The sequence below is a fragment of the Felis catus genome, chromosome A1 (genome assembly GCF_018350175.1).
Source record: "Felis catus isolate Fca126 chromosome A1, F.catus_Fca126_mat1.0, whole genome shotgun sequence".
Classification (NCBI taxonomy): Eukaryota; Metazoa; Chordata; class Mammalia; order Carnivora; family Felidae; genus Felis; species Felis catus.
Window position 1 is genome coordinate 58188019 of NC_058368.1, and position 17936 is coordinate 58205954.

A 17936-nucleotide genomic window follows, 5' to 3' on the forward strand; every position below is an offset into this window, starting at 1 on the left:
CCTCTCTTTTCAGCCCATGAATTTATCTATTCTAACACCACTGTCAGAGTGTTTTAATAATTTGAACTATTAATCTCAATTTCTATCTTACCTATGGTATACTTGCTAAATTTATGTTTATTATTAGGATTTTGAGAATTGGCTTAACAAAGACTAAGCTGTCGTCTGTATAATTGGACTTCTCATATTGAATATTGATATTATTTCATCCTTTGTGAAAATATCTCTACCTTAGAAACTGTAGTTCTCATTATCAGGCTATTATATTACTTTTGATCTAACTTGAACATCCATTCAACTGTCAAGTATGGCTTACAATAAAGGAATATTAATGACCATAATTAATCAATATTTTGAGCTTTGGTTTTTAAAACTTTAACTTTTATGCATATCTGACTCCTGGTTCTATAAAACAGTTGAAAGCACTGAGTCTTCTTTGTCTTATTATTTGAACATGCCCCAAATTCTATAAATACAATTCTTATTGCATTATTTCATCTGTCTCAATGTCTTTAAAAGCCTTATCTATGCTGGTGACTTGAATTTGTAGCTCTTCCTCCCATCACAATAACCTGAGATATCTATATCTATATCTATATCTATATCTATATCTATATCTATATCTATCTATATAGATATCTATCTATATCTATATAGATATCTATCTATATCTGTGTATCTATCTATATATATAATGTGGATCTCATGTTTAAAAATAAACTATCTGGGACCCCTGGGTGGCGCAGTCGGTTAAGCGTCCAACTTCAGCCAGGTCACGATCTCGCGGTCCGTGAGTTCAAGCCCCGCGTCAGGCTCTGGGCTGATGGCTCAGAGCCTGGAGCCTGTTTCCGATTCTGTGTCTCCTTCTCTCTCTGTCCCTCCCCCATTCATGCTCTGTCTCTCTCTGTCCCAAAAATAAATAAACGTTGAAAAAAAATAAAAATAACTATCAAAATTGAAGCACATATATGTGTGTGTGTGTGTGTGTGTGTGTGTGTGTGTATATATATATATATATAGTCATTATATATATAATGGGGTGGGATGGATATATATATATAATCTGTGTGAGAACTGCTGATGTGAATATATATATCCCACTAAACCCATGCCCTACCATCAAGTTATTTCCCTCTGTGCATCACATCAGCAGTTCTCACACAGAGATAGAGGAGTTTTCTTGATTCCTCTCATTACCTTCCATGTTCCCACAACCAATCAGCAGCAAATTGTTTACTTATAACTATAATAGTTTGTCTAAGTCCATATTTCTTACTACCTTAGTCTTAACTATTTGCTCAGACTACTATAAGAGTGTCGTAACTAGTTGGTCTGTCTTCATTTTGGTCTGTATTATAGCTCTACTTTTAGACAGCAGTGTGGGAGCAGGGGGTGGGGAAGCCATCCAGACAAGAAAAAAGATAAATGCCTTTACATTTGGATGATGTGATTATTGGCAGGAAATCCCTGAGGGATTTAATAACAACAACAAACAACAAAAATTATTTAAACTGATAAGCAGGTTTAACATGGATGAAGGTAAAAAATTAATATAATCTATTCTACTTTTACATACTGATGATGAACATTTGGATATTGAAAGACATGAAATAATTAGGATAAATGTGACCAAAGATATTCAAGGTCTACAGATACGTGCTATGGAGGGTTAATTCAGCAAACATGGAATTGGTCTGGAATATTTTGCTAAATAACCTGCAACACATTGAACTACATCGAGTCATGAAATAATATGAAAAATAGTGTTGCTTTGTAACCATGGGTTTGGGTTATATGGAATGGTTTACATAAAGTTGTCACATTACTTATTGATAACAGGGAAATTTAAAATCTGTATTCTGTCCTGGTGACACTTCCAGGTGGCCTGCTTATATAGGAAAAATATCTGTATATGTGCAACAGGGTATGAGAATCCTCAACTGAAACTGCACTTTGGGTTCTCTGATTCTCATGTATTCTGTACACATATCAGTAGTTTTCTGACCCAAGAGATAAGTATATCTTGATATGGCATTTGTAAAAGGAAGATAATGGGAGCTTAAGATTCACCTTACTGGGTCTTATGCTCTGAGGGAGTCTTTGCCCTTAATGCTTATGTTTATTTCAGTCTTTTACTAGCATATTATTCTTTTTCTTAAAAAAAAAAAAACTGTAGGGGCACCTGCGTAGTTAAGTGTCCAACTTCGGCTCAGGTTATGATCTCACGGTTCGTGAGTTTGAGCCCAGCATTGAGCTCTGCTCTGACAACGTGGAGCTTGCTTTCAGATCCTCTGTCTCCCTCTCCCCTGCTCACACACTCTCTTTCTAAAAAATAAAGAAATATTTAAAAGAAAAAATGCTATAGATTTGTAAACATCATTATGGCTGTCGTGTTTCTCTTTTGGCAATCAAACCCTGAATTCATGTTTAGTGCAAGACCATAAACTACTAAACATCGCTGAAGGAATTTAAATAAGATATGTATAAGAGATACACTGTGTATATGGGTTTGAAGATTCAGTACATTAAGATGTATATGTTTCTCAAATTGATCTATAGGCTTAATGAAATCATGTTAAAATCTTATCAGGCTCTTTTATAGAAGCAGAAAACATATTTGAAATGTAATATTGAAATGCAAAAGACAGTATGGCTAAAACACACTAAAACAAAAAAGGATTTATAAGACTTATACTGTCTGTTGTCAATCTTATTATAAAGCTGCAATATTCAAGGGAGTAACATAATATGTTGAGGTAGACAAATAGATCAATGCAAAATAATAAATTTGAGAAATAGACCCATGTATTCGTGGTCAAGTGATATTTTTACAAAGGTGCTAAGGTAATTTTATAAAGGATAATCTTTACAAAAAGTGATCTTGATAAATTGGATACATAAAAAATGAACTTCAGCAGATATTCTGTACCACATACAAAAGTTAACTCAAAATGGTCACTGATTTAAATGTATTGTTATTTTAAATTATAAAATATCTCTAAGTGAACATAATAAAGATCTTTGTGACCTTGTTCCCTCTCAGTGAATGTCCTCTCTTGCAACTGATTTATGTAGTATTATTCTTTCCTTCCAGGTCAGACTTAATACACACTTTATGAGGGAAAGGCATAAAAGGGACCATTCTTCCCCTTTTCCACCCTCCATGCTACTGGTGTGATGTAGAAAGAATGGGTATGATTAATATTGGAAGAAATCATAAGCCAGAAGTGTAATGATTGTAGTCTAAAGAATTCAAGAGAATCCATGGCTGGAAACATGTTCTATGTTTACACAATAAAATTCTGAACGCAAATTTACTACAACCATGAAATTAAAGGTTGTAGCCACTTGCCTACATATTCTGGGTGAGACTTGCCTTTGTGGCCATCATCTATGGAACATGATAACAACAGTTGGCATGTCACTGAGAACAAGTATGTATGAGGGTGTGTTGTATGATGCAGCATCATGAGCAACGATGTCGCTGGCAATGAATAAGTGGTGTTATGAAGCAGCAAAGGAAGATGATCTCTATTGGTTCATGTATATTGATCCTCAAGGGCCATGCATGTGAGTAATAACAGTGTTACTATTGTGTTTTTCATGTTGGGAGATATTAAATCAGCCAGCAATGCAACTTTTGAGAAATTAAAAGTTTAAGAGATAGTTCTTAGACCTGACCAAGCGGAGATGATGCTCATATACTATGAAGAATTTTCATATGCAGTTTGAGCAAAAAAACCCAAATACTCTTTTTCCATTATTCTAAATTATCATAAAATTACTATATGCACCCATAAATTTTCTAATACATTTTAAAGTAAATTATGTATATAGGAAAGGGAAAAATAAAACTATTTTCTTTGAGTCCTACACAACTTAAGAACAGCTCTGATATCAGTATTGAGTTTACTGATTTCAAAATTGTACTGTTGTTATATAAGAAAAATTCTTGTGAGGGGAAAAATATACATAGAAATATTTAGCGAAAAGGACTCAGTGCACAAAATTTACTCCCAAGTTATTCAGAAAACTATTACACACATAAACAGACACACACACACACTCACTCACTTGGAAATGTTTTATATTCTTAATATTTCACCTTTTTATTTATTTGAATTTTCAGAAACATAACATAAACTAAATAACTGCTTTTTGACAATGTTAAAGTAGTTTTGAATATCAGATATGTGCAGTGTCCTACCTCATGTTTTTCCATTTTATTTTAATATACCTGATTGTAAATTAGTTTTCTTTTCCAAAATATGGTGCTAATTAGTAGGATGTAGCAAACCCTGGCAGTGTGAAACCATAAATATGTCTTACATTAATCAGGAGTATAACATATCATGTAAATGCTCAGGGATCAAAAGATTCAAAAGATGGGGCGCTTGGGTGGCTCAGTCGGTTAAGCATCTGACTTCGGCTCAGGTCATGATCTCGCGGTTTGTGAGTTCAAGCCCCGCATCAGGCTCTGTGCTGACAGCTCGCAGCCTGAGGCTGCTTCGGATTCTGTGTCTCTCCATCTCTCAGCCCCTCGCCTGCTCATGCTCTGTGTCTCTCTGTCTCTCAGTAAAAAGTAAATGTTAAAAAAAATTTAAAAAAAAGATTCAAAAGATAATTTACAATTTAAAAATATATTTTGTCATTTTATGTTCTATTTTTTTCCATTTCATCTTTAATGAAATTTAGTTACCTCAGATAGAGATTGATTTCCAAGTATACTGCTAAAAATTGTATATTGGTGTAAAAGGCCAGATAGAACAAATGTATATACATTAAATGGAGGTCTATACATAAGTTATTCTAACACTAATTTGATTTGCAAAAAGCATTAATACAATGTACATGTGTTAATTTCATTTATAGCTGCAGACTGATGATTATTCATTCACTAAGAGGCAATTTGGTACCTGGAATGAGATGACACTGGAAATTACTTGTGAGACAGAGATATTCGAATGAGGTGAATCTGAGACATGCACAGGCTAAGAGACTGAGAAGTAACCTCACTTCTGACCTCACTTCTGTGTTAATGTCGTATTGTTATGGACATGAACAAGATAAGTATTGAAATGCTCAGAACTAAATAATTCAAATCCAAAAGGATTTCCACCTCTAAGTCAATAAAATATCATGTTTCTAATGATCTCAGCAAATGCCAGTTAATCATACTGGCAACCAGTGATAGCCACAGTGGATATTATTCTTCAGAATGTCAAGACTTAATAGACCTAACAATAATGAAAGTGATCAATTTGGCTTTCTCATGTATCTCTTTAATTTTATGTCAGTAACTGTAATAGTAAAAAATTGGGAAATTAAAATGAACACGCAATTTGCATTTGGATTTCCTCCTTTTACTTTTTTTCTCTTTTTAGACATAAGAAAATATTCTTTCAGGTGAAAAGGGACAGTGTAGTCACAGTGATGCTTTTTCCTTTTAGATAAGAAAAAAGTCAGAATTTTGACTGAGCCTAGTATTTTAGATTCTCTTTGGTCTTTGACGCTTTTCTGCAATGGTCAGTTTTGGGGCAAAAAGTACTATGTATTTGCCAATTCTTCAATTTGTAAATATAGAGAAGGGGTGAATTCCATTTATCTGTAACTCTATTATATTGTTCTTAAATATTTGAAGATTTGTATTTGAATTTATTATCCATTTGCCATTTAAAAGCCATGAAGACGTTAGGAGTCCGTATCATTACCTGCGTTTCAGTTCCTCAGTCATTCTGATGTAATCAGGGATTTTGAGAGAATTTCAGATCATGATCTTCTAACTCTAGAGCTCTTACCCACTCTTCTCTAATGGCCCTGCTGCCCAGGTTTAGTGTTCAATTCCTACTGGTTAGATGAAAACTCAATAGATGCATGATATTTCTTCAGTTTTAATGATGAGACACATATTATGTCTGTCAGATGACAAAATAGACAAGGTAGCAACAATTGTAATGTGCTTCTTTCACGGGGAAACAACTCATGGGACTATAGTGCCTCGTGAGCAGTGGAGCACTCTTCATGAGGGATGTGGGGATTATAGAGTGTTACAAGAGTGAATGCAGAAACAGGGCATGAATGGCTAGGAGGGCAGGGATTTCCTTAAAAGGTTAGCAGGTCTTATTTTCTAGGGAAGGATAAGCAAGCTAACACTGGTGTTTGTTAGGTTTCCCATAAGTACAGGCTGACTTAGGTTTAGATTTGGGATAGCCTCCCTTTTTGAGTCTCGATATATGAATTTTGTCATATCTTAGAAATGATAACTCTCGAAAAGTCTTTTTTTCAAGTATAGTTAGCATACAGTGTGATATTAGTGTCAGGTGTGATATATAATGATCCTACAATTCTGTACGTTATTCAGTGCTCATCACAGTAAGTGTACTTTTATGCCCTTTTCGTATTTCACCCACTCCCCACCACTCTCTGGCAATCAGCGGTTTGTTCTCTGATTCAAGGGTCTGGTTTTTGTTTGTCTCTTTTATCAAGAGTGTTCTTTTGTGCGGATGTTCTATACTCCTAAAATTAATATAGATTTTGTAATCTTTATTTTACTCTTTTTCTATTGATTTAATAGATCCAAACTATATAAAAATGGTGCCAGAACAACACTACTTCATATTCATAAAATGCCATATTTTTCCTGTTGACCTTCTTCCTACCATGCCCTTCTCTTAGGGTTTTGTCCTGTTTCTGGTCTTTTCAGAATCTGCAACTTCTATAAAACTGTTATTGTTTAGTTATAAGTTCCAATTATTTTGCTCTGGCTTAACTGCCCAATTTACACAGGTAGAATTTTTCTGAAAGTAAAAATGTATTCTTTATTTAATATCTTTACCTGTGTACTCTCTTTAATTTTGAATAATTCATTTAAAATAAAACTATCAGGGGCGCCTGGGTGGCGCAGTCGGTTAAGCGTCCGACTTCAGCCAGGTCACGATCTCGCGTTCTGTGAGTTTGAGCCCCGCGTCAGGCTCTGGGCTGATGGCTCGGAGCCTGGAGCCTGTTTCCGATTCTGTGTCTCCCTCTCTCTCTGCCCCTCCCCTGTTCATGCTCTGTCTCTCTCTGTCCCAAAAAAATAAATAAACGTTGAAAAACAAAATTAAAAAAAAATAAAATAAAAAAAATAAAACTATCAGTTATAAAAAAGTGACTGATCTTTATTTTTTAAATTTTTTTTTAATTTTTTAACGTTTATTTATTTTTGAGACAGAGAGAGACAGAGCATGAACGGGGGAGGGTCAGAGAGAGAGGGAGACACGGAATCTGAAACAGGCTCTAGGCTCCGAACGGTCAGCACAGAGCCCGACGCGGGGCTCGAACCCACAGACCGTGAGATCGTGACCTGAGCCGAAGTCGTCCACTCAACCGACTGAGCCACCCAGGAGCCCCAAAAGTGACTAATCTTAAATGAGCATTCATGTTCAAAAAGCCCTCACAGAGGGCTTACAGTATCTCCCCAGGGAAACCTGCTGATCATATAACTGAGTGATACACCTATTCCTTGCCAGGCAAGCAATGATGATATTGTTTTCTCTGAAACGTATTTACTGGTTTTATTTTCAATCATCTCTATTAGTTTTATACATTGCATAACACATTATGAAAATCTTAGTAGCTTAAAATAAATCATATTTGTTATCTCACAGTTATTATAAGTCAGAAATCCAAGCCTGAATATGGATCATTTCTAAAAGTCTCACAAGGCTGAAATCAAAGGTCTTCAAGGCTGGTTTACAATCCAGAGGCTCAAACTGGGAAAGATCTACTTCCCAGAGATGTTAGGTCGTTGGTAGAATTCATTTCCTTACAGTAGTAAGAATCCTGGCAATTTGCTTCTTAAGCCAAACACACACAGATAAAAACTAGGGTGATTCTGCTAGCAAAATTGAATCTTATTTAATGTAGTCACAGGAGTGGCATACCTTTGCCATAGTCTATCACTTAGAAGCAAGTCTTGAATCTTTCTCATTGGAAAGGAAAGGAATTACACAAAAAAGCCCAAAGCATGAACAAAAAATGCTGGTATCACAAGGCCCACCTTCTATTTCATTTACTGTAGTAGAGCATCTATTTGTTGATTCCCAGAATCTTGTTAATTTTCCCCTCTGAATATTAAATGTTAAATTTTAAGGTAGGATGATGAATTTACACGTCACAGAATAGTTGCAGCTGAGATATATACTACTACTACTGCTGCCAACTATTATTATCATAATAAATATTTTCTCTTTTTTATTGTGTTTATTGTATGTTAGTTACTATTATAATGATCTATCTACTCTTGGAAAGGAATATACCTAATAACTGGTTTTATTCTATGCCACAATTTCTTGAAATTCTTAACATGGCCACATTTGATTATATCATAAACATAACAAAATTAAATAGTTCATGGTGGCAACTTCAGAACAGGTATCATGTCATTTATTATTCTAAAATAGGAATATAGAATTCTTTTTGTGTACTTAGTTCCATTATTGGCATTGTTCCAAACAAAATTTTTCATTAATATTCTAAAACATACATTCATTTTGGAATACTATACCACACATTCTATTAAATATGAGATGTTTCTCATGTTCTGATATTTTTTTAATCTCTAAGATTCCACATTATGTGCTAATTTCAGTATTTAGGCTTTGAAAAAAAGGACTACGTAAATTTGAAAGGGTTGTCAAAAGATCTGCAGAGCCATTTTGTTTATAAAATGTAACCATTCCTTGGTCTTCCATATATCTGTTAAATTTTTCTGTAAACTTATTTCCTATACACTCAAATATCATTAAACATATAATAGCAGAGAATTTAAATTTCTCATTCTGATCATAATTCTGGGAAGGGATTTAAATAATTTTACCCTCTGCAAACTCATAAATGCTAATGCACTCATTGGAACTCTTTTATGTATTTAATTTTAACAAATATTTGAAAGTCAAAAAGCTTCCAGTATTTTAACTATCAAATAGGTTAAGACATACACATGTCTATGCATATTAGGAGATAGGGAATCAATCAGTCATTATCATGCAATAATAACTTTTCCCATGTTTATCTAACACATTTATTTGGTTAAGTTGGATTTTGTGAATTTTATGTTTTTATTGCTCTTGAATAGTGTTTCACAGAGAAACTTTTCCATTTTGTTTGTTTGACAGGGTCAAAATTTAGACTTCCAATGTACACCTAATTGCATGTGGATCTTGCTTTAATATTGTCTTGCAAATAAATTAAAGTGACTTTTATTTCATTATAAGAAGTTCATTAAGGTGACCAAATAATATATCATATATATTACTTCAGTAGTCTCAAAGACAGTTAAATTTAATATTCTTAACTAGATTGTAGTCATTGCTCACTAGAATTATGAGGCAGAATATTTAATACTTGGCTTCTCTTTTTCCATGAAGATCTGGAAATGGGTTTTAACTATAAAAGAAAAAATGATACAATTCTCATGGTCTAAAAGGTACAAATGAACCCCAGCACTCCATCACCTATACTTTAGATTATGTATGTAAATTATGATAATTTTCTTAATAATTTGCTTAACATTTACTCTATATATTTCCAGATAAATTGAAGAAAATAATGTTCAGTAATAAGCAAAGCAATGGAACATTTTTAAAAATGATTACAGACAGTGTGATTTTTCTATTTATGAATTAGAATAAGTCAAAGCAATTGCTACTTGAGTGAAACAAAATAAAGAGAGAAGTATCTTAATAAACAAAAATGTTGGACTTACAATGGATTAAAATGAAAACAGACACAAAAATAGAAATTAAAAAGAGAGATGTGAATGATGATTGTCCTAAGCCAAAGAGTTATATCTGACTGAGCATCCTGAAATTTGATACAATACCCTTCCAAACAGCCACCTTCTTCTCTTCCCCAAAGACAGTGCAGCTGGTAGTGGAACCAAGTTCAATTGACACTTTCGATTGCTTTTATGTCAGCTAAATCCACAACTTAATAGATTCTCTAAATTGTGAACTTTTACTTTTGATTTAATTAACATATTCTTTAACTTTAAAATACAAATAAATGCATTTATAACTGCTGGGAAATGAGAGGCAATGCAAAATGCATTTATCATTGAATGGGTTCTTATTAGTGGTATAGAAATATTTATGTTTCTAGATTTTTTATATATATTATGGCATATCTCAAATATATATGAAATAGAATGGCATGATGAATCTTCATATGTCAATCTTTCAGCCTCAGTAATTATCAAGATACAATTTTGTTTCATCTATGTCTCTGCCTATTCACTCCCCATCCCAGATAATTTTCAAACAAATTTTAACACTATGTAATTGTACTTCAGAAGGCATTTTTTTAAAAAAAAATTAACATTTATTTTTTACTGAGAGACAGAGAGACACAGAACATCAGAGCATGAGCATGGGAGGGGCAGAGAGAGGGGGAGACACAGAATCCTCAGCAGGCTCCAGGCTCTGAGCTGTCAGCACAGAGCCCAGTGTGGGGCTCAAACTCATGAACCGCGAGATCATGACCTGAGTCCAAGTCGGACGCGTAACCAACTCTACCACCCAGGCGCCCCCAGAAGGCATTTTTAATGAAGGTTTTTTTCAGCTATTGCCACAATAACATTAACAAACCTAAAAATTTTAACATAGAGACTTTCTTATCACTCCATATATAGTCATTGGCAAACAAAGGTTATAAATTTTAATTGGTTATTATGGCTTCTCACGTATCCTTTATTTTGTATAATTTTCCTCACCCACATATTTTTCTAAATGTATGTTTATGGAAGAAATAATTTTCTTTTAATAACATAAGCAGTCTGGTTTTTGATATTTACATACCAGTGGTCATTTTGCATATTCTTTTTCTGAATTGCATGTAAATTAATAGTTTAATCCAGTGTCTAGATAAATTCAGGCTTAATATTTGGGCAATAATTTTGTTCAAAAATTATTTTGACCATTAAAGTGATCATAATGTCTGGTTGTCTCTCTTTTAGTGATATTCAAAACCACTGACAATTATTTCTTTATTCCATTAATTCATGAGGGCTTGCAAAATGTTAGCATTCTTATTTTCTGTAATACTTTAATACTTTTATAAAGAGATTGTGTCCTAATCACATGGGTTTACACTGAGGTACAATCTATAAAGCAGGGACAGGATAATCACTTGAATTTTTTCTAATTACCTCTTTTTATAATAATGAATTGTTTCCATATATTTCTTACAGTAACTAACAGTTTTACTTCCACAAATATTCCTATGAACTTATGAATTGAAATTTTAACATATTAAAAACCTTAATCATATTAATTAAAATATATTAAGTTCATTAAGTGCACATAGTCTACATAATATACTAAAAATTCAATATATGCTCATTGGTGACAATAAATATAAACACTATATTAACACTATATGTAATATAAACTATTTATATATATATATATTGTTTATATTGTTTATATATATACATATAAACATTGTATATATATACACATATATACATATATATACATATATATACATATAAACATTGTTTATATGTATATATAAACACTATATATAATATAAATGTATTCTTTTTCCTCTGATATGATGATCTGAGAGTTTTGCTTTACTCCAGTTTTCAAGAGAATGACAAATTATTTAGGAAACTTGGACTATTGTACATTCTAGATCTTTCAGATCTAGAGTGATCTGAAAAAGTGATGCACACTATGATATCATCATGAAGAGTTTTTTTATTTCTACTACATAACCTAATACTCTTGACTTCTAACTATTGCTACAATAAAGCATACTATACTATTGTGCAGGTTGCAGGATAAAGCAAATAAGTAATTTTGTTGGTGGTTTTTGAGAACTCGATTTTTGACTTGGTTTAAAGATGTGCAGTTAAAAGGTCAATACAAATGAAAATTATGTATTTAAAAAATAAGATGTATTATTGAATATGATTGATAAATATAAATTCATAATATATTTTATCTTAAAAAAATAGCCATGTTAACTAAAAAGCCCAGAATACAATAACAAGCCAGCTTGGGGACAAGATTATAGACTCTATATGTGATTTTTTTATTAAAAGAAATCTTGAGCAAATGTACATTTCCAGACATGGAGGAGGAAATATAAATGATGATTATTCTGTAGTATCTTAATGTCAGAAAGCAAAAATGAGATCAATGATTTTTTGAATCTTGTTAGAAGAATAGGAGTCAACTTGAGGATTCCTCCAAAGTTCCAAAAACAAAACAAAAATCTAGTCTCAAAAGTGATATACATAAAATATTTTTCAATTCATTTTCTTTATTTTATATTTAACCAATTTTTAGCAATAAAATCAAGTAAATGCCACATGAATACAGAAATTATTTTTGTTATACAGAAATGGAAGTAAAAAATAAGTGCTGGAAAACAGTAATTTAATTAAGCAGACACTTAAACAGAAAAATAATTTTCCATGACCCATGCCATTTACATGAATAAATCATAATAGTTCCAATAAATGTTTTGGCCATGTAATAGCAAATAAGCGCAAAACCTTTAGTGAATGATATTCTAATACACATAAACATACAGGTGGATCAAAATGTAATGTTTAAGGATATATCTATCTATCTTTAATAAATCTTCAATCCAATATCCAAAATAAGCTTCAAGCTCTAGTTAGAACATAGTACATTGTTAAGGCACGCCCATGAAATTAAGGATTTCCATGAAAGTAAATGCATAGGAGCTATTTCTGTCCATTTAAAATTGTATCTTAAATTCAAAATATACCAGGCCATAAAGCTAACTATATAATTGGCTTCATATTCAAACCACCATCCTGTTTGTATTGTTCCTTGGCTCTCTTCAAACCAGTCCAGTTCATATTGCCTCAGAATACAAAACAAATCAATCTAACAGGATTGGATGTCAGCATTTTACCAAAATTTATTTTTAAACAAATGACTTTTAGGTATATTGTACCATAATCTAGATGTCACAGTAGTAACCAATAAAGCAAATATTTTTTTTTAATTTTATCAAATCATTTAAACATTGATACTATTACCAGCAACATGATCACTGTACTTATTTTAAGTTTTTTGTTTTGTCTTCTACACTTTTACCACAAAATATAATATCTTTAAACATGCATAGTTAATTTTTTATCTTTTAAAATGACTGAAATAACTCTTTCCAGTTATATGTGTATACTCACACATGTACACACATACACACAGATAAGAGAAAGCATACACAATTAATTTTATTTCATAAACTGAATGGGGAGCAGTTTGTCCTTATATTTTTAGGAAAACAATAAGTACAGTATACTTTGCAAGAACATTGTTTCAATAAGTGAAGATATCTTTAAATAGATTTGAGTTTCTGGTGTTAAATTTATATACTAGAAAAAAGCCAATAAATACTACTTTTATAATAATATGTTTTGATAAAATTTTCTTATAAAAAAAACACCAAATCAGTTTGTATGTCTTGCCATTGATTGAGATATTCTTTGATATTTTTCAACATTTTAAATACATTCCATGAAAAGCAACAAATATAATACTTTGATATCCCTTCCTTGTTTCTTTAATGGGCTGAGAAGTTCATTTATCAACTTCAATAATAGATACATTTATGATGACTTCTATAAACATTCTAAATTTGTTATCCTTGGCTAGTTTGATACATGCAGTAGAAAACTAAAAAAAAAAATCCAAGCCTGATTTTGTTTTTGAATTCCACTATGGATGAATGTCAATGTGATCAAATACATAAATAAATTGTTTCATTTAATGCAGATTATGAAATGTAAAAAGCTAAACACAGTAAGTAAGCTGTTTTTATGAAGTTCCTCTGAGTTTTTGAAGCCATGCTTTTCTATTTCTGTATTCCTAGTATAAAGAATACAGAAGAAAATCTTTATTATGCCCCCTCTCTGTTTTGCCTTATGAGTATATTCAGTATTCATATGTTAATTGTTTAAAAATTAAAATTGAATAAAATGACATTGCTATATAAAATAGATTTGCCTATTGGAAAAATATGTAAAGAAAAAAAAGTATATCCATGCAGAAACTTCTTCCTATATTTCATTATTCTAAGAAGTTAGATAAGCTACTCAGGACTTATTTTTACATGAGAATTATTGAAACTTCCTTTTGCTGGAATAAAAATGGATAGCATCTGGGGAACATTTATGTAGTCAGAAAGGAGGTGAAATATCTTTAACATGGATAATTGAAACTCTAAAAAGAATAATATAGTTCATATTTCTCTAGAGTAAGTGATAAAGGAAAGGACATATTAGCATTCTTTGTAGAAAAGATATTTAAAGAAATAGTCCATTTATTACATTGTAATTATTTCTCCCTTGAAACAAAATTACATCTCTTTTGACAGTTTATCATCATATTTTCATTATTGTGTTATTTCTTATCACTTATCTTATTATGTTGCCAGTGACTTTCCATGACTGTTCTGAACTCCTTAAACTTTAAACTTTCATACTCTCTGGCTATAGGATCTTGGAACATTTTGCCCACTTCAGCTGAGAAATCTTAACTTCAGGAAAATTTTTTCTAGACTCCAACCACTCCCTATCCTTTTAGAGGTTGAACATCTTTAGTTCCTTCTATTGATTTCAGCTTAGAACTACTCACAGTGCATTATAGTCTTCTGCTTACTTTGTAGGCCTCCAGAAGTGGACTGTGAGCATGGTCTTACTCATCTCTAGATCCTTAGAATTTACATCCTTAGCTTTCATTAAATTATTGCACATGTAGCTTCTATATGTAAAATTATTTTTACAAAGATTCATAGATAATACACTACAGAATCCAAATGAGAAGCTTACTCCAATATAAAATATTAGTAAAAATACTGCAAACATAATAAGTTGTCAAACTTACAGGGCTACTAGCAATGTGGAAGGAAAACTAACAATTTTGATCTTCAGTTTCCTTCTCTCTGTAACAGTTGGCAGCACGGCAATAATAACACTCCTAAAATAAAGTAAATCAACTTCTACATATTTAGTACTTTCAAGTTATTAAGACTGTGAGTGTGACTACTTTAGATTCCTCATATAAGTGAGATTGTGCAGTATTTGTCTTTATGTATCTGGCCTAATTTATTCAGTATAAGATCCTTCAGGTTTATTCATGTGGTCACAAATGCAGAATTTCTTCTTTTTAAAGGTTGAGTAATATTCCTTTGTGTGTGAGTGAGTGTGTGTGTGTGTGTGTGTGTGTGTGTGTTGCCTTTAAACAAACAAAAAAAAAGCATATATCAGTTGACAGACACTTAGATTGCTTCCATATCTTGGCTACTGTGAATATTGCTGTAATAGACGTGAGAGTACAGATATCTTTTGATATACTGATATCAAGTCCTTTGGATATACCCAGAAGTGAGATTGCTAGATCATAGACTAATTTATCTTGTTTTCTAGAGGTGAGCAGGGTAGAGAAATACAAGTGTTTAAGTGAGCTACAGTGAATATTTCTCTAGGTTTTATGTATATATATGTGTGTTTCGGGAGATTTATTCATTTTCTAGCTATTGAATAACCACATGTAAAAAATATTAAAATATTGAGAAGTACAAAACATGGAGGTATGTGAAGTATACGAGTTTAGAAGTGCATCATTTTTATATTTTCGTTACCTTGTCTGAAGATGGATGTTGGTTCATTGTGATTTGAATGGATCTGAATAATTGGATCACCCAATTAACTTTTGAACAGATTTGAATAATCGGATCACCCAATTAACTTTAATCATCTAAGATAAAAAGAAACGCTATTTTATGGAGAATACTGATTCCAATTCTATTTAATATTATTTTTTTTAGTCAGAATTCCTAATTTTTCAGATTAAGGGTAAAAAAAAACTTATTTGATATTACCCTTAAATTGAAAGTAAGATTTAGCTTATCAAGCAAAACTTACTATATGGAAAAAATTGCACTTTGGAGTAAGAAGTTAACAGATGCCTATGGCTATGCCAGTTAGGTATTGTAAAGATCTGGTTACAGAGCATCACGGAATATTATTCTATTTTTATTTAATTTGGAAAGGAATTCTGTACTACAATTAAAATGTCAATTTGCATGTAAAAATCTTTTTTATACTTTAAAGTTTGTAGCAATTCAGGCTACAATTTTAATTCACTGTGAAGTATATCTGGACCTGAGTGTACTTTTTAAAATTAATATCCTTCACACACACACACACACACACACACACACACACACACACACACACCCAGGATAGATTATTTGTTAATAAAATTATGTTATTTGAAATGGTTAATGTTATTATATTTTCTTAAATTTGTCTGGGAAATATATACTCATAAAAATAAACAGTTATTTGACAGAATTTTTTTTTAAAAACCATATTAACAGAGGTTTTTATTTATCAGAAATCTGTAGGACAAAAGTAGAAAAAGAAATGAATTAATTCCCATGGTAATGTTCGTGGAAAACAGCAGAACATTGAAAGTATGGATTTTCTGAGAAGGCAGCTTGTAACCAGAACAGGAGAAAGAAAATAAGAGAAGAGTGATGTATAAAGTGCTCTGTGGAATGAAAGAGGGAAACATGTTTGTATCAATTCTCATTGACAATTCTCATTGCATCAGTTCTCAGTGGCTCTAACACTCTTAAGAAGAGGAGGCTAGAGAGATATTTTATGTAAGGGAACTAGATGATGACCTATTTTCACTGTCCTTTCAACCATACTAATGAGCTCCAATAGCTGTCTAGGTTGAAGAAAGTCCACCTCAAAGGTATAACATTTAGGGTCACATTATCTTGAATATTAGGATTAACACGTTGCAATTAAATACAATTTTATCATTAATCAGAACCAGTAGTGTCCAATATGTCAAGCACTAGTCACCTGGTTATCAGACATTTGAAATGTAACTAGTCTGAATTGAAATGTATTCACCTGTCCAGTACATAAACGATTTTAAAGACAGTACAAAAACAAAAAAAGAATAAAAACTCTCAATAATGTTATAAACTTACATGATAAATTATAACATTTTGAGTAATAAGGTTAAATAAAATATATTTCTAAAATCAATTTCACATTTCTTTTTAGCTTTTTAATATTTTTAATATTGTTACAAATTTGATTGTATATTTGGTTTATTTATAATTCTGATGGATTATACTGATCAAGATTTTAGCCAGAAATAACTTCCCCAATGTGCTGTATATACAAATGAAAGTTTATGATGACACAAGATATTACTATTAATTCAATAACTTGTCAAACCAAAGAGATGATGAGTAGAAAAGCAATATAATTTTAAAAATTATGTTATTAAACAAATTTTTTGCATGCTTTCTCTGGATAAAACATTTTAAGTGAATGTGCAAATATATAAAATATTTTAAAATTGCAATGAAAAATTCTGAAATTTTAATTAAGCATATTTATACATTTTTGAAAAATCTTACAGTAATTCATGATACATGATACAAAAAATGTATATATGTTCATTTATTTCTCCATTAACATATATTTGTAATTATAACAACATAATTGGCATTAAACATTCAGACTTATGTATAAAATAGTGATGGTAAGGGCACCTGGGTGGCTCAGTCAGTTAAGCATCAAACTCTTGTTTTCACTGTGCTGACAGTGCAAAGCCTGCTTAGGATTCTCTCTCTTCCTCTCTCTGCTCCTTCCCCACTGTCTCTCTCTCTGTCTCTCAACAAACAAACAAACAAACAAACAAACACACATTAAAAAATATTAAAATACTTATGGTAATGTCTGAAAGAGTTGTTAGAAAGATTTAAAAAATATAATGTCTAGTAAACAGTATGCATTCAATTATAATAATAACAAATAATATATATTAAACATTAAAGAAAATAATTAAAATAATGATGCAGAAAAAGTCAACAGTCTTAAG

General features: G+C 31.6%; 2 long non-coding RNA genes across 3 annotated transcripts in view; both read left to right on the plus strand.

The window, feature by feature from the left end:
* The window catches only part of LOC123384615, a 252683-nt gene that overhangs the window by 47038 nt on the left and 187709 nt on the right, over window positions 1-17936 (plus strand). The gene's annotated exons all lie outside the window — the stretch shown is intronic.
* Window positions 2274-5345, plus strand: LOC111560117. The gene is made up of 2 exons (XR_002741688.2): window positions 2274-3570; window positions 4873-5345. It is a non-coding gene; the product is annotated as an uncharacterized LOC111560117 (long non-coding RNA).